Genomic DNA, 19,311 nt, shown 5'->3' on the forward strand with positions numbered 1-19,311 from the left:
AACCCTATACCATTTCAGACAGATGGCTGTCCAGTCTCTTCTTAAAAACTTCCAGTGTTGGAGCATTCACAGCTTCTGGAGCAGGTTGTTCCACTGGTTAATTGTTCTAACTGTCAGGAAGTTTCTCCTTAGTTCTACGTTGCTTCTCTCCTTGATTAGTTTCCATCTGTTGCTTCTTGTTCTGCCTTCAGGCACTTTGGAGAATAGCTTGACTCCCTCTTCTTTGTGGCAGCCCCTGAGATATTGGAACCCTGCTATCATGTCACCCGTAGTTCTTCTCTTCATTAAACTAGACATACCCAATTCCAGCAGCCATTCCTTATATGTTTTAGCCTCCACTACTTATGTAGATACCAATCAGCCTTCTATTTATTAAATGGCCAGACAATATATGAAAAATCTATGCAAATTTAAAAGGCCTTTTTCCCCTAAAGCTGTTATACATCTGACATCATCCATGCCTATTCATATTGGAGAGAGAATATTTGAAATAACCTTCCCAATCTATGTAGACTAGATTTGCAGACCAACTCCTAGAATTCCAAGCAATTTCTGAGGAAGGCAGTTGGAAAGATCTTCTACTTTGTTGGAAATACAACTTTGAAATATTGAGCTGAACAATAAGTCAGAAATAAATATGTACACGGTCAGGCTATATGTCTGTAAGCCTCAGTCATCATTACTTAGGTTTAGAGTCAACTAAACCTGGTAGAATTAAGTTTGAAATAAGCATGTCTAGAGTTTTGGTATGAATTTAATTCTTATATTATGTCAGCTTTCTAACTAGTATAGAAATCAGCATGCTTAAGAATAACCATGCTGAATAATCTTTAATAAGACCCTATTAAAAATGGTACAAGTTATGTGTTAAAACAGCAATGGTTTCATTAAAGCTCATGGCAATTTTGGAGACGGCATCATTTGTAATTGGAATCACAGTCAAATATGACTTTCTTAGATATGAACATCCAATGTCACCATTTTTTTAAAAAAAAACAATTCTAGGAATAAAATACAATCCATATGGGAGATAGCTAGCTCTATGGAAGTTTTATAAGATGAACTTGTATTTCAGAAAGAGGTATTCATTTAGGAAATGGGGGGTGAACCCTAGCTATTGTCATATGTAATTTCACACTATTAGTCTTTCAACTGCCTTTTCTCAAAACCTCTCCCCAAAGAAGCTGCAAAAAAAATTTAAAAAAATGTTTTTATGTGGCAAATCTATTATCCAGCCAGCAACCTTTTAGAGGCACATTTCAAAAGAAATGCACAATACAAGGGTGAAAAAACCTGAGATAGAATAAGTTTTTAATTAAAATAGAAGCATTCATCATATCTTAAGGGTAGAAAATACATTTTAAAATAGGTAGGTGTCAAAAAGATACTGTTACAAATAGGTCTTTCTTACAAATTAATTTCAAATGTGAAGACTACAAATTCTACAATCCAGACCTCTCCAGTCTAAATCTACCTCATCTGGATAATGCCAAATTTCCAGGGCTTTTTTTCTCATAGAAGACTCAGAATGGTGTTCCGGCACCTTTTTTTGATGGATTTTTTCAACTTTTGCACAAGCTGTGCTACTCCCTCTATTGGCTTTCAAAAGCCAATAGGGTCTTTCTTTGTTCTCCTTCTGGAGAGGGAACTGAGGAGGTCTCAGTGCTGGCAAATACAGTTGCGCATCGAAAATTCAGAGGAGGCAGCTTCTGCTGCAGTGTCGGCTGTGAGCAAAGTTCAGAGGAGGCACACAAGGCCACCCGAGCTGCGGCTTAGCAGCAGGTGAGATGGAAAAGGGCCTGGAGGGGAGGGGGAGGTCCATTAAGGGTCCTGTGAATTCCGACACTGGCCGTGCCTGTGCATTTCCCAAGGGAGGGCATTTCTTAATTTTAGAACCATGCAGGATTAGCAAGGTAAACTTTTCTTCAGTTAAAGTCCTCTCTTGTTCATTTCATGGAGACGTCTGGGTAGCCTTTATTTTTGCAACAGTATATAACTGGTTTGCATTGTCTCCTTTATGATGTCCTTACGTCCCCACCCCCAACTCCCAAATCTAACCTACATCTCTGAGATTTCCTGACAGTCAACCATCCAAGCACTAACTAGATTTGACCCTACTTAGCTCCAAGCTCAGGAGGTGGTCCTCAATGGCCCCTGAGAGTGAAAGTTAGCTTTCTAAAAGACAGTCTCCTTTACTCCCTCAGCCAGGAACTGTGTCTCATGGCTACTATTTTAGTGGTTATCTGGATTCTTGCAGATTTTGTACGTCTATCTGAAGTGGTAATCTTAAGCATTTTTTTCATAAATTACTTAAGGATATGCAACTATATTTTCTCATATTTATCTAATGTTACTTTTGCATCTACTTTTTTCAATCCATTTTCTTTCTGCCATTAATTCCCCAAGAATAAGAAATGTAAATTGTAAGCTCCTCATAGCAGTTCTATATCATTGTTAAAATACACTGGGCAATTATGGACATATTCATTCATATTCACAAATAGATTGAATTGTAACACTTTCCCCCTCACCTACGCCTGTTCTCTTGTGTGTATAATTTGAACATAGACAGACCATTTTTTACCAGCAGTTGTAAAGAAATAGAAACAAAATGTTTAACTTATGTATTAATAACAATTTCTTTGCAATTAATTATCTTGTCAGTAACATTACTCCATCAATTAAACACATATATGTTGAAGGCAGCATATGCACTTGTATTAGACATCTATTATCTCCCACTGCTAGTCCCTCCAAAAGGAACTCAATATATGTCATACTATATATGCAAAAGTTGTCTCCTTTATTAAAGTGCAACACATCATTTTCCAAGTAGACAAAAAAAATATTCCAACTTTACTATACCCACCTGCAGTATATAAACATGGGGGAACTATCCCACAATTTTTCACCCCTATGGCAGCCTACTCTGCTGTCTTCATGATTAATTTTATAAAACAGAACTTAGTGTTCTAAGTTTATCATGAACTAAATCTGATGAAAATAACTATTTTGGCAGGGATGAATTAATAGCATGCATTTTGGGTTATAGGAGCATCTCATTCACTTGAACCAATGTGATCATATCTTTAAAATGGTATGTACAAGCCATCAATAATGTGGTTGCTAATATAGGTAGGTGTGGCTTATGAGCTGTTTGTATTTAAGGAGATGCTCACAACAAATTCTAGTTTATTTGGTGAATGCCTGAAAGATGCATTAAGAATTGAATATATAATTTTTAATTATATAAATAAATATATAAATAAAATTATATAAATAAAAGATTAACAAGATGAGAGTTTTGGCACCTTTTTTTTTTAGAAAAAAAGCACTGCAGACTGAGGTAGTTATCTGAGGCCTGCAATGGAAAAGGCCTTTAGGAGAGCTAATTTGATTGCTAAAGAGGAAATGACTTTTTATGACCAAAATAACTGAAGACCTAACAATACTTGAAGGGAAACTAGCCAAGTCATTTGTGGGAGGGATTTAAAAAAATAATCAGTTGGTACATAATTTTCATTATTTTTTATCTGCTCCCTCTTATTTTAGCTGCCTTCTTTATCTTGTACAAAATCCTGGATTCTGAGAATCCTACTGGGACTTTGCAGGGCTGACAGACAGTTATTGATCCAAAGTCACCAAGTTGGCTTCAAGCTGAACACAGAACAAGAACTGACAGACTTCTGATTTTCAGTCTGATGCTTTAACCACTACACAGAGTGGCTCTCTAAACAATACAGTTATAAGCACAAAAATCATTAGAATTTGAATGCAGATTTAATAATTATGAAGACCAATACATGGAATTGAAAAGACCATATGTTAGTTTTAAGATAGGCCAACACTTATGACCATTTCACACATTTGGGGTTAACTACTTTACAATACGTTCCATCCAAAAGAATAAATGCTATTCCCTATGTAGGTTAATTATATCATAAACATACATAAAATAGAAATCATGGGATGTAATAATTTATATCCCATCTACACAAGAGAACACAGTTTAATTACAATTTTTTTCTGTATCCACCCACACAACCTGCCCTTGTCTGCTTTCCCAGCCACAGTCTAATAATAATAATTTAATTTTTAATTTAATTTAATAACATTTATATACCGCCCTTCTCCCTGAGGACTCAGGGCGGTTCACAGGGCAGAATAAAATAGCAAATACAAACATTAAAAAAGATTAAACAATTGCCCTAGTTAAAAACAATATAAATACAACGCTAAAAACCCCCAGAAAAATTAAAAAGCGAAAGATAAAACAACCCCAACACACCCCCCTCAGGCTAGGCCGGCTTGTACAAACAAAAATGTCTTGAGATCGCGACGAAAGGAGCGAAGATCGGGCGCCATCCGGAGCTCTACCGGTAGCTGATTCCACAGCTCCGGAGCGCCCACAGAGAAGGATCTCCCCCTGGGGGCCACCAATCGACATTCTCTGATCGGTGGCACCCTGAGGAGGCCCTCTCTGTGGGAACGCACAGGGCGCAGGGAGCTTGATGCCGGCAGCAGATGTTCCCTGAGGTACTCCGGCCCCATGCCATGGAGTGCTTTGAATACCGTTACCATAATAATAATAATAATAATAATAATAATAATAATAATAATAATAATAATAATAATAATAATAATGAAACATGTAACAGTGATACCCATTGTCATCAGGGCACTGGGAACTATGTCCAAAAACTTTGCAAAATACATCAAGAAATTGCAGCGTCCTGCAATAACTCCAGCAAAGCTACAAAAAACTGCCATACTCGGAACATCTTACATTTTAAGGAGGTACCTGGTTGATACCGAGGATGCTGGCAGAAACCTGTGTCAACCATTAGTGCCAGTTAATTTGAATGTTCAGTTGACTGAGATTCATGTTTAATGAATAAAAGTTTAATAATGATAATAACAACAACAACAACCCACAGTGAGGCACTATCTTAACATGGTTGTGGGGCTTGTGTACTCTGAGGAAGATGAGAGCTATGCCAGAGGTTCAACCATACTGGACAGGTCTCATCAGAGGAGTCAGACAAAGAGTGTCTCTCCCATAAAAATTAAATTTCAGAAAGCCATACCGGCTCGGATGTCACCCAGGTTAACAAGGTCTGCACTAGATGTTGGAGTTCCTGGATATCTGATGAAAAAATGGGTTACAGAACTCAGAACTGTTGGCTGAGCAACCAGGCCCAGCAGCTCCAGAACTACTGGAAGAAAAGGTGTTTACTTGTCGCAAATACACAGTGATTGAAAACAAAGAAATAATGATCTGTTATTACAGATCAAGTCCAACAAGAAGAGGATATCTAAAATGAATGCACTATTCTGGAAAGAACAACATCCAGAATCAGAAATAACAGAACAGAGACTAGCAGATCAATGCCACTTTATAATACGAAATAAAGTATTCACAGAAACAAAATTGGACGAACTACAAAGGTTTACCCAGGGCAAAGAAATCAAAGCCTTGCCAGAAGTAATTCAGAATGTAGAGGCAAACCAGGGGGAGTTGGCAGTGAAGGAATCAAGCAGAGATATACAACTGTTCTCATTTGGAAACCAGGCACCTCTTTCTCAGGAAGAACAAAGCCCTCTAACTAAAGAAATAAAAGAATTGAAACAAAAAATAACTGAGCATCTAGAACAGCACAAAAACAACAGAATAAGGCTACCTGCATTGAAGCTTGTTCCAAAGAAACAGCTAGCACAAGCATTAAAAATGCAAATACTGCAATATCAAGTATAAGCACTAATTCACTGCAAGAAACAAACCAACTAATGTACAGCACAGCTGCAGTTATAAATGAATACCTGGGATGCAAAATCAACAAAGAACAAAAATAAACAGTGCACCACAAAAATGGAAGGTTAGACTAGAAAATAATATCAGCAAGTTAAGATCACATGCAAGCAAGCTAGAACAGATGAAAGAAAAGAAGCTGAAGAACAAGAAGACTAAAGAATACCTAATCAAGAAATACCACTTAGAAATAAGGAATATCAAGGAAGCACTGGAAATAATAAAGCAGCAAATAACACCTATAGCCAGGAAATCCGTAGATACGAAACTCAAATTGCAAATTATAGGGAGAACCTCCAATTTCAATCCAATCTGAAATGTTTCTACCAATCCATCAATGGAGAAACTGCAATGAATCAGTCAGTACCTGACAAGGAAGAAACAGTGCAGTTCTGGAAGCAGATATGGGATAACCCAAAGAAACACAACAAGGATGCGGCTTTGTTAAAAGAGGTGGGTGCAAATAAAACAGAAGTTGAAATGAAAAAAAATAGTAATAGCAACAAAACTGTCAGGGAAAATAAATCAATACTTCCCTATCAAAGGGCGATGAACCGTGATTCATTTGACGCATGGCAAACATCATGTAAAAATAAAGAAACCCAAGGCATATTCTACTGTATATAAAACTTTAATAAGAAAGCAAAGGAAGAACTTAACTGACTACATCCTCTCATCAGACAGAATACAAAGAGAAGAGGAAAAAAAGTAAAGTGAGAAAACTTTTGTAGACATACGCACTTAATAACAAAAAAAAGATTGAAACCATAACATGGCTGGACATGTGACAATCACCTTGGTTACACTGATAAGATTACAATGCAGCTGGCAGAAAAACAGAGTGAGACGTGCTGAGCTGACAAAACAGAAAAAAACACAGTGACAAAAAATGGTAGAAAAAAGAGCAAGGAAGATCAAAAATTGGTCAGCAGCAGGTGAGGATGAATTGCATGGGTTTGGTTGAAACATCTAACTGTTATATACCCGCTCATTGCCAAGCAGTTCAACAATATACTACAAGGAGGAGAAATTGAAAAGTGGCTAACAACTGGAAAAACCTACCTAATAATGAAAAATCCAGCAAAAGGGGAAACACCAGGCAACTACAGGCCAATTACCTGCTTACCGACAACTTTCAAATTGCTAACTGGTGTGGTAGCTGATGCAGTACAACAGTATCTAGTTGAAAACAATCTCTTTCCATCCTAGCAGAAAGGAAACCGCCCCAATAGCAGAGGAACAAAAGATCAACTCCTAATACACAAAATGATCTTGGAAAACTGCAAGAAAAGGAAGACCAACCTGAATGGCATGGATCGACTGCAAAAAGGCATTTGACTCTCTGCCACATGACTGGTTAATCAAGTGCCTAGAAATAACAGGAGTCAGTAGAAACATCAGAAAATTTGTGCAAAGATCGATGGCACAATGGAAGACACAGTTGCAGGTCAATGGTGAGAGACTGGGAGAGGTTAATATCAAGAGAGGAATATTTCAAGGAGATTCATTATCACCACTACTATTTGTTATTGCACTGTTTCCTCTGTCAACAATACTGAATAACTCAGGACATGGCTATCAAACATCAAAAACATCTGCCAGTCTATCCCACCTCCTTTACATGGATGTTCTGAAGCTGTATGGAAAAACATTATCTGAAATAGAATCGCTGCTCAACACTGTCCGTATATATAGCCAAGACATTGCAATGGAGTTTGGCTTGGACAGGTATGCCACACTTGCTATCAAACAAGGAAAAATAGTGAAAACTGAAGGAATCAAGATGGCCTACGAAAATAACATTAAGAGTCTGGATGAGGAAGATTACTACAAATAGAGGTGAATACATGAAGAGAGTGAAGAAGATCTTAAAGTCCAAATTCAATGGAGGAAATACCATGAAGGCAATCAACACCTGGGCAATTCCAGTCATTAGATACACAGCTGGAATAGTGGACTGGACTCAAGCAGAACTTAAAGCAATGGATGGAAAGACCAGAAAAATAATGACAATGAATCTGTGCAGTGACATTGATAGACTCTATCTACCAAGGCAAATAGGTGGGCATGGAATGCTGCAAGTACATCAGATGGTTGAAGAATTAAAAATGGCTTTGGAAGAATATCTGAAGGACAATGATGAAGATGCACTGAAATTAGTATATCAGTAAGGCTTACTGACTACTGGAGAGACCAAACTGGCCTACAGGAAAGACCAAATGAAGAACAGAATAGACGCATGGGAAGGCAAAGCACTACGTGGCCAGTACATTAAAAAAAAAGCTGGGAAAGCAGATAATAACAAGACCTGGGAATGGCTAAGAGCAGGAAAGTTGAAGAAAGAGACCGAGGGACTAATTCTGGCTCCATAAGACCAAGCCTTAAGGACAAATGCATACAAAGTCAAAATTGAGAAGACAGCAACAGACAGTAAGTGCCACCTATGCAAAGAAGCTGAAGAAACAGTGGACCACCTGGTAAGCTGCTGCAAGAAGATTGCACAGACTGACTACAAGCAGCAGTATGACAAAGTAGCAACAATGGTGCATTGGAAGATCTGTAAGAAATATCATGTTGTCTATGTGGTCGCGATGTGTCAGACACGACTTCGCAACTAACAACAACAAAGTACTGGTGGGATCATAAAATAGAGAAAGTCATAGAAAATGATAAAATTAAACTCCTCTGGGACTTCAGAATTCAAACAGACAAGCACCTGCAATATAACACCCCGGACTTAACAATTGTCGATAAAAAGGCAAAAAAGTCTGGATAGTGGACATGGCAGTGCCTGGAGGCAGCAGAACAGCCGAGAAAGAACTGGAGAAGATAACAAAATACAAAGACCTACAAATAGAAATAGAAAGACTGTGGCAAAGGCAAGCAAAGGTAGTACCAATAGTAATAGGTGCCTTGGGTACAATACCAAAACAACTGGAGCGCCACTTGAACACCATTGGCATTGACAAATTTGCCATTAGTCAATTGCAAAAGGTGGCCTTACTAGGAACTGCTTCCATCCTGCGACAATATCTGTAATAACATCAAACATCCACATCTGCCTATCCCAGGTCCTTGGTAAGGACTCGATAGGTAGACAAGAATGCCAAATCCATTCTGAACATATGGCTGACTGTGCGATGATCAATAATAATAATAAAATTGGAAGGGACCTTGTAGGTCATCTAGCCCAACCCGCTGCTCAGGCAGGAAACCCTATATCATTTCAGACAAATGGCTGTCCAGTCTCTTCTTTAAAACTTTCAGTGTTGGAGCATTCACCGCTTCTGGAGGCAGGTTGTTCCACTGGTTAATTGTTCTGTCAGGAAGTTTCTCCTTAGTTCTACGTTGCTTCTCTCCTTGATTAGTTTCCATCCATTGCTTCTTGTCCTGCCTTCAGGTGCTTTGGAGAATAGCTTGACTCCCTTTTCTTTGTGGCAGCCCCTGAGATATTGGAACACTGCTATCATTTCTCCCCTCATCCTTCTCTTCATTAAACTAGACATACCCAATTCCAGCAACCGTTCCTTATATGTTTTAGCCTCCAATCCCCTAATCATCTTTGTTGCTCTTCTCTGTACTCTTTCTAGACTCTCAGCATCTTTTTTACATCGTGGTGACCAAAACTGGATGCAGTATTCCAAGTATGGCCTTACCAAGGCATTGTAAAGTGGTATTAATAATTCATGTGATCTTGATTCTATCCTTCTGTTAATGTAGCCTAGTATTGTGTTGGCTTTTTTGGTAGCTGCAGCACACTGCTGGCTCATATTTAAGTGATTGTCCACTAGGATTCCAAGATCCCTCTCACAGTTACAACTATTGAGCAAGGTACCACCTATACTATACCTGTGCATTTGGTCTTTCTTGTCTAAATGTAGATGCTTAGTTTTTTCACCAATGAATTTCATTTTGCTAGATAATGCCCAGTGTTCAAGTCTGTCCAGATCCTCCTGTATCTTAAGCCTATCTTCTGGAGTGTTGGCTATTCCTGCCACCACTTGGTGTCACCTGCAAATTTGATGAGTTCCCCATCTATCCCCTCATCCAAATCATTGATGAAGATGTTGAAGAGCACTGGGCCCAGAACAGGCCCTGGGGCACCCCACTACAAGCTTCCTTTCATGTAGATGCAATTCCATTGAGGACCACACACTGCTACGAATCCATCTGGTGGTGGTGCTGTCTAACTCACATTTTTCTATCTTATCAAATAGTAGGTTGTTATCTACTTTATCAAATGCCTTACTGAAGTCCAAGTAAATTATATCCACAGCATTCCTCTGGTCCACTAATTTTGTCACTTGGTCAAAGAATGCAATAAGATTTGTCTGGCATGATCTGTTTTTGACAAATCCATGTTTAATAATGACTTTTAGTAAAGACTTTTAGTCATTAGTAATGACTTTTGCTCAAGCTGATGGTGTGTGGAAAACAAAACTTGGAAACCCAAGTTTTTACAGTGAAATAACAAAGATTCAGAAAAGAAAATATAACTATTTTTGTTAGAAAACAAATTCTATAATTGAGTGATAGATTCAGGTTCAGTTCAGATGTCCAGATATAGATAATAATTAACCAGGGCCAATATTTCTAGTATTTCTCTGTGATAGCCATAGCCAGTCATTCTCTTAGAGGGAAATTTTAAAATATGTTTTCCTTCATCACTTGTGAACATAAATCTATGGCATCCTTGGTGCTCTGATGTTGTTACCTAGTTTGGTAACTAGTACCTAGTTTTTGGTAACTAGTACCAAGCTGGCAGGAATAGCCAATACTCCAGAAGATAGGCTTAAGTTACAGAAGGATCTGGACAGACTCGAACACTGGGCACTATCTAACAAAATGAAATTCAATGGTGAAAAAAGTAAGGTTCTACATTTAGGCAGGAAAAATCAAATGCATAGGTATAGTATAGGTGGTACCTTGCTCAATAGTAGTAACTGTGAGAGGGATCTCAGAGTCTTAGTAGACAATCACTTCAATATGAGCCAGCAGTGTGCTGCAGCTGCCAAAAAAGCCAACACAGTTCTAGGCTGCATTAACAGAGGGATAGAATCAAGATCAAGTGAAGTACTAATACCACTTTACAATGCTTTGGTAAGGCCACACCTGGAATACTGCATCCAGTTTTGGTCACCACGATGTAAAAAAGATGTCGAGACTCTAGAAAGGGTACAGAGAAGAGCAACCAAGATGATTAGGGGGCTGGAGGCTAAAACATATAGGGAACGGTTGCTGGAATTGGGTATGTGTAGTTTAATGAAGAGAAGGGTGAGGGGTGACATGATAGCAGTGTTCCAATATCTCAGGGGCTACCACAAAGAAGAGGGAGTCAAGCTATTCTCCAAAGCACCTGAAAGCAGGACAAGAAGCAACGGATGGAAACTAGTCAAGGAGAGAAGCAACCTAGAACTAAGGAGAAACTTCCTGACAGTTAGAACAATTAACCAGTGGAACAACCTGCCTCCAGAGGTGGTGAATGCTCCAACACTGGAGGATTTTAAGAAGAGACTGGACAGCCATTTGCCTGAAATGGTATAGGGTTTCCTGCCTGGGCAGGGGGTTGGACTAGATGACCTCCAAGGTCCCTTCCAACTTATTATTATTATTATTAATTATTTATTATTATTATTATTATTATTATTATTATTATTATTATTATTATTATTATTATTATTATTATTATTATTATTATTATTATTATTATTATTATTGAAAACAACCAAGCTCAGAGAGCACCAAGAAACCCCACAATTCAACCCAGAGCTATAAATATTATCTTCTAAAGGTAACTTAAATGTTCAATTTTGATATCATACAAATATCTTTTTTGTGTTCATTCATTCATCTGTTCAGTCAATCTCTATCCCATTTACAGTTACTTTGTTCCATTTATCTCAACCATTCAGCTTGTATTTTCATCCTCAAGGAGATTTCACCATCTATTTCCCAAGCCACCTTTACGTTTTTCTGACAGACAAAGTTTCAAGTGACATTTCACTCTCGGGCAGCCAATCAAATGTGACATAAAGCTCATTACAGAGATTCCTTTGTCTCAAGAGTTGCTTCTAATGTTATTGTCCAGGATCTAATAGTCACTCAGCAATGTGTACTGAATAACATACACATATATCTATCAACTTTTCATAATCTGATAGCTTTCATATATTTATTCTGATGTTACCAATATAGTACAAAAAACCTGATACAAATACACAGATATACACACACATTTCTGACTCAACTTAAACATGTCCTGTACCAAAGGTTTTGTATGGATAAGCAAAAAAAATAATAATTGGAATTCTTGAAATATACATTTCTCTTTGATTTCTATATTAAACACTATTGAGTTTTCCATCTTACCAAACATTATTATGTGAGTAGAATGAATTATTTGATGGATTAACTATGACTGACCTTATTTCATGACCATCAACTCCAGCAGAAATGTTGACCACTCACATAATAAGAACCATCCAAGTTGCCAATATAAAACAGGGATATAAAATTCATAATAACAATTTTCATGCACCAGCAGTAGACAACAACTACTCTTGCTTGTCATCTCTATACAGTATGCACATCAGAAGAGTGGAAGGAAAAAGTCTTTAGAAGAACTGAAAATCAATGAGTGTTATATCTATCATTTAATTTCCATTATAATAGTTAGAAATATCTTATAACAGTTGTAGATATTTTTCACTGAGGTTCTCCTGGCTTAAAGAAATGGGTTGTTGTTGTTAGTTGCGAAGTCATGTCCAACCCTTTGCAACTAACATAAGAAGATTGTTGTTGTTAGCTGCGAAGTCGTGTCCAACCCATCGCAACCCTATGGACAACGTTCCTCCAGGCCTTCCTGCCCTCTACCATCTGCTGGAGTCCATTTAAGCTCACGCCTACTGCTTCAGTGACTCCATCCAGCCACCTCATTCTCTGTCGTCCCCTTCTTCTATTGCCCTCAATCTTTCCCAGCATTAGGCTCTTCTCCAGTGAGTCCTTCCTTCTCATTAGGTAGCCAAAGTATTTGAGTTTCAACTTCAGGATCTGGCCTTCTAAAGAGCAGTCAGGGTTGATCTCCTCTAGGACTGACCGGTTTGATTGCCTTGCAGTCCAGGGGACTCACAGGAGTCTTTTCCAGAACCAGAGTTCAAAGGCCTAAATTCTTTGGTGCTCAGCCTTTCTTATGGTCCAACTTTCACAGCCATACATTGCAACTGGGAAAACAGCCTTGACTATACGCACTCTTGTTGGCAGGGTGACGGCTCTGCTTTTTAGTATGCTGTCTAGATTTGCCATAGCTTTCCTCCCCAGGAGCAAGTGTCTTTTAATTTCTTGGCTGCAGTCTCCATCTGTGGTGATCTTGGAGCCCAGGAAAATAAAATCTGTCACTACCTCCATTTCTTCCCCATCTATTTGCCAGGAATTGAGAGGGCTGGATGCCATGATCTTAGTTTTCTTAATGTTGAGTTTCAACCCAAGTTTTGAACTCTCCTTTTTTCACCTGTATCAAGAGGTTCTTTAGTTCCTCTTCACTTTCTGCCATTAGAGTGGTATCATCTTAGGTTGTTGATATTTCTCTGGCAATCTTAATTCCAACTTTTGATTCATCTAGCCTTGCCTTTCTCATGATGTGCTCAGCATATAAGTTAAATAGGCAGGCTGACAAAATACAGCCTTGCCGGACTCCTTTCCCATTTTTGAACCAATCAGTGGTTCTGTGTCCAGTTTTCACTGTTGCTTCTTGACCCACATATAGGTTTCTCAAGAGACAAATAAGATGGTTTGGTACTCCCATCTCTTTAAGAACTTGCCACAGTTTGTTATGATCCACACAATCAAAGGCTTTAGCATAGTCAATGAAGCAGAAGTAGATGTTTTTCTGGAACTCCCTGGCTTTCTCCATGATCCAGCATATGTTGGCAATTTGATCTCTAGTTCCTCTGCCTCTTCGAAATCCTGCCTGTACTTTTGGAAGTTCTCGATCCACATACTGCTAGAGTCTAGCTTGAGGGATTTTAAGCATAACTTCACTAGCATGTGAAATGAGTGTGATGGTGCGATAGTTTGAACATTCTTTGGCATTGCCTTTCTTTGGAATTGGAATATAAACTGACCTTTTCCAATCCTGTGGCCACTGTTGAGTTTTCCAAATTTGCTGGCAAATTGAGTGTAGCAATTTTACCACATCGTCTTTTAAGATTTTGAATAGCTCAGCTGGAATATTGTCACCTCCACTAGCTTTGTTGTTACTCAGATTTCCTAAGGCCCATTTCACTTCACATTCTAGGATGTCTGGCTCGAGGTCAGTGACCACCCCATCGTGGTTATCATGGATGCTAAGCTCGTTCTTGTATAGTTCTGTGTAATTTTGCCACCTCTTCTTAATCTGTTCTGCCTCTGTTAGGACTCTGCAATTTTGGTCCTTTATCATGCCCATCTTTGCATGAAATGTTCCCTTCATATCTCCAATTTTCTTGAGATCTCTGGTGCTCCCTATTCTATTGTTTTCTTCTATTTCTTTGCACTTTTCATTTAAGAGGGCATTCTTATCTCTTCTAGCTATTCTCTGGTATTCTGCATTTAATTGGGTGTATCTTTCTCTTTCTCCCTTGCCTTTCACTTCCTTTCTTTCCTCAGCTATTTGCAAAGCTTCCTCTCCACTGGAGAAGGAAATGCCAACCCACTCCAGTATGTTTGCTATGAAAACCTCATGGACAGTACCAAAAGAAATAGGCACAGAAGTAAAAATCACAATTTTTTGCAGGTGGTTCACCTCACCTTTCAACAAGCCTTCTCCAGTGCAAAGCTTCAGAAGTGGAAGTACTGTAAGTGAAATACAGTAGGTAAAATTCTGTACATAAAACTGGACTGCTATTATCCTATTATATATCATTGTCTATTACACTATGATCCCAAGAAATAAATAATAATTATATTGGAAACATCCTAAAAATAAAGGTAAAGGTAAAAGATTTCTCCTGACCACTTGTGTCCAGGTGATGCTCAAACCTTAAGCTTACAAATATATTATTTAAAAGATAAATATCCCTCTCTGATGTGTTCAGTTTAAACAAATCTCTTGGAATAGTACACTATTATGGGTTTCCTATCAGTTTTCTGTGCATAGTATTATCAGTGTAAATTGCCTCTGAATAATAGCTTGTGACGGTAAGAAAGTGAGGTAATGTCAGAAAAGGTGAGTCATCCAAAGCAAGGAGGCAGAAGCAAGGTAGCCTGTACAACAAGAACACATATCAGTCAGACAAAAAAAAAACATGGCTAGCTGAATTTTAGCTTTGCCAGCTGCAGTTCTCTTGTCCAAGTGAAATACATTTCCTGTTGAAGTCATGCTTTCTATCTATTTTCAACTCATACTGTATATGTTTTTAAAAAGTACAAAAATACAACAAATACCCTATTATTTACTTCCCCATGGAGCCAAAGTGGGAAGCATTGTGACATTGGATCAAAGAGTGGGATAAGTACAGCAATATATTCAGTAGTCATAAAGTACCATATTTCATCTCTGAGATCCCATCCCATCCAGAAATTGAGTGAACCGATTATCGCAGTGAACTGATAATCAAAGAAAAGATGGCATAGTGATGATTCAGGAAGAGTTCAGACCCACAATTAAAGCTCAATCTAAGATAACAGTGATCTCACTACCTCAAAATGGCAAGATATACTTAAGTGAAGGCAAGATATCAGGAGGTTTTATGAGACTAAACATCTACCTCAACATGCTGACTGCAAACATTCACATTGTTCTACCTATCTGCAAAATGCATCTGAAATACAGCATAATGGGTTAGGGTTGTCTCCCACCTTGAATAACCATCTGATACTGGAGCAAAAATGTTTTAGCTCACACTACTAAATCCAACTTTACATTTCTCTTTGATACAGGCTTACTCTTGCACTAATAAAAAGATCTGTGCTGAAATAGTTCAGACCAATCTTCCCTATCCTGATATTGTTCAGAGCTATTGGATGCATGCAATTTCTAGTAACACCCAACAGAAGAATTATAGGAGTCGCAGCCAACATATTATACCCTGAGAGCACCAATTCTGAATAAGTTAATCTATACATACTCTGACCAGGCATTCATTTTACATACCTAAGGAATGTTATTTGCCTCACTCAGGCTAAAATGCAGCCCATTTTGTGAAAAAATAATAATATGCAATATAAATGTATTTGTTTTCCTTGTGTAAAACTTCTCATGTCTATAAAATCAAGGGGGGGATGTCCATTCAGCAGTTTGGAGGGAGAGGGCTGCACAAGTCTTGCCACAAGTTAGCTTAATGCATTCCCTGGCTCTGATAAACAGAAACTCGGACAGAACAAAAGTCTACAAAATTATGGTTAAATGTTCACTCTTGTGACAAAGTGCAAGCTATTAAGTAAGTGCAAGGACTTTTCATCTGCTTCTCATCTAGCTGGAAGTAGATGGCCTGGAAATTATAGGGGAGAAAATTACCTAAATTCAATGCATTTTAGAAAAGGTTATATTTCAGCTTCTTTTGTGTGCAGGACATTTAATATGAGTTTTAAAGAATTCCTAGAGCTTAAATTCTTCTAGCTCTTACGTTGTTTTCTGGTGAGACTGGTCTATCAGGGCAACCTCTAGCTCTTATGCTACTTGAACAAAATCTAAGTCATGAAGCTATTACCTAGCAGTATTAATAGGTGTATGTCTAGAAAACCTGAATTTACACTATTGCATCATTGTTGTTTATGATACCACATCTAAACACATTGAATGACATCATCCAGCAATCTTATATCATTATCAATTATTTGAAAAACTAGGGAGAAGTAGGGTCAAAAATTTTTGACACTAAATGAATAAACCAAACATAAGAATGCTATTGAAAATATATTGTATTACACTTCATTGAATTGTACACAGATTCACCATATTTTTTTCAGACAAACATTACCAGGAGTTTATCTCCTTTTCTATGTACTTACTTGAGCCTACTATATTAAAGAATTAAAATGATAAGTAATGGGTGTCAAAGACCAATGCATTTTAAACATATTAACACTACCTATGGATGGTATTAAGAGAGAAAATACTATTTTAACACCAGTACAGCTAAGGGTGACTTAGGCATGCCTCATTCATGGGCTGGAATATGACAAGGCATCAATGAAAATGTAACAGAAAAAAGTATTATCAAGACATGTTGGGTTGTGGTTATATATAGGCAGGAAAAGACCTTATTCTGGGCATGGAAGAGAGATTTCTGAGAGAGCCAGTTGAGTACAGAAAAGGAACAACTCTTCCACACACTTACCTCCTTGCAAAGTCTTGCTGCATGCAGGGGTGTCCAAACTTTTTTCAAAGAGGGCCAGATTGGATGAAGTGAACATGCTAGAGGGCCGAACATTTTTCCGAACATTATAACAACCTCAAAATTCAGAGCTGTTTTCAAACAGATACAAAATTCTTGCATGAAAATACCCTTGGGCATATGTGTGTGTGTGTGTGTATGTGTGTGGGTCGCTCCCAGGAGGCCTCCTAAGCACGGCCGTCTGGAGGTGCGTCCTCCCTCCCCTCCAAAGCATGCAGCACCCCCCCCCCGCCCTTCCCCGGACGTCGCCTTCGCCCAGGGGAGCCAGAGGGCTTCGGAGCCGGGGCAGCTCCGGCGGCGAAGAAGGCGCGCCCTGATTCTCCCAGGCCAGGCCTGCCCCGCCACTGCCTCACCTTCCTCCCTGCCGAGGAGAGAACCAGCGCCGCACGCCCCAACCCGCTAGCCGCACCCCGGTCACCTCCGCCGCCCGCACCGGGCTCAGCGCCTCGCTGGGAAGGAGGGGTGCTCCTGCCCCGCCCAGCGGAGCTGCGGCTTACCTGGGCCGCGACTGGAAGGCATTCTGCACGTGCCCAGAGGCCCCACGCCCCTCTGCCAATGCGGGCGGCCCCTCTCTTGAAACCAAAAAGCAGCTCTCCCCAATTTCTGTAAGCCCCCCTCCCCCCGCCGCCTTTCCCCTAAAGAACGCCACAGCCAGCTTTCTGTGCAGGAGCCTTGCACCCCCCGCGCGCCAGCTCCCTCGCCCGGTCAGCCCCTCCAGTTTTTCGCAGAAGAAATGGGCTGATAGATGTTGGTGGAAAGGACCCCCCACCCCTTGCCTCGCCTTGAGGCTGCTGAAGAACCTCCAGCAATGACCCGACCTACTTCCCTCGCTTGCCTTCTCCAACTCCAAACTCGCGTGTCCTACGCTCGTCTTCCAAGTTTGGGCGGTGACGTCAGGATCGGGCTTCCGATGCAGCCCTCTCACCACCCTCCCTCCTGTGGCAGACAGTCTTCTGCTTGCTGCCCTCAATCAGAAGGGAGGGCTGTGGGAGGGCCGCATTTACACAGAACAGGGAGGGCTGTTAGAGGGCCCTATTAAACCGCCCCCCAGGCCGCAAATGGCCTGCGGGCCGGACTTTGGACATGCCTGGCATAGGGCAACAAGGCAAGTCATTACATACAAATGAAGAATTGTCCAGACTTCTTTTACACAAAGGTTGAATGAAAATGTGTCACCTCTATAATTTTAAACTTAAATCAATATTGTAATAAATGAAATAGGAAAATAATTCTAGAAATGAGTTCTTTCACTACCTATATTTACTTCTCCATATAAACACCATCATTCACTACATACTTCTGCCAATGATGAACAAACTCCCTAAAGCTGTCATTAAAGAACTCCACTCTGACTCTTCAACTAGGTCCTCCTAAAATCAGATTCAAAGAAATCCCCTATGAGTATCATTATCTGTAAACCAAAAAACAGTACCCATGAGGGTTTTTTTCTCAAGATCTGGGGTTTTATTTATTTATTTTCATATGGAAGTTTTGTGATGATATTCAATGCACTGATGCTTCATTTCTGGGTTTAATGATGACCTCAGGTTTTGTCAGCTGTCACAGTGCCATGAAGAAATTTCTCATTCTCATTATTACAGCATGCCAATAGCTGACAAATTTCAACTCTTTAAGTTTTTATTACTGCTCTCAGCATACAATGAGCCCATCTTCCAATATTGAAAAGTACCAGTAATACGAGTGACTTGTTCCTGTGAAATCCTGGCTTGACAGCAAGTTCCTTTTGAGTGATCTACCAATTGTCAAGGGACGTGGTGGCTCAGTGGGTTAGGACGCTGAGCTTGTCGATCATATGGTCGGCAGTTTGGCAGGTCGAATCCCGACTGCCGCATAACAGAGTGAGCACCTGTTACTCATCCCAGCTTCTGCCAACTTAGCAGTTCGAAAGCACATAAAAATGCAAGTAGAAAAATAGGGACCACTACGGTGGGAAGGTAACAGCATTCCATGTCCCTTTGGCGTCTAGTCATGCTGGCCACATGACCACGGAGACGTCCTCGGACAAGCGCTGGCTCTTCGGCTTTGAAACGGAGATGAACACCGGCCCCTAGAGTTGGAAACGACTAACACACGTGTGCGGGGGAACCTTTACCTTTACCTTTTACCAAT

The sequence above is a fragment of the Vipera berus genome (assembly GCF_964194415.1).
Source record: "Vipera berus genome assembly, chromosome: 6".
Taxonomy (NCBI): domain Eukaryota; kingdom Metazoa; phylum Chordata; class Lepidosauria; order Squamata; family Viperidae; genus Vipera; species Vipera berus.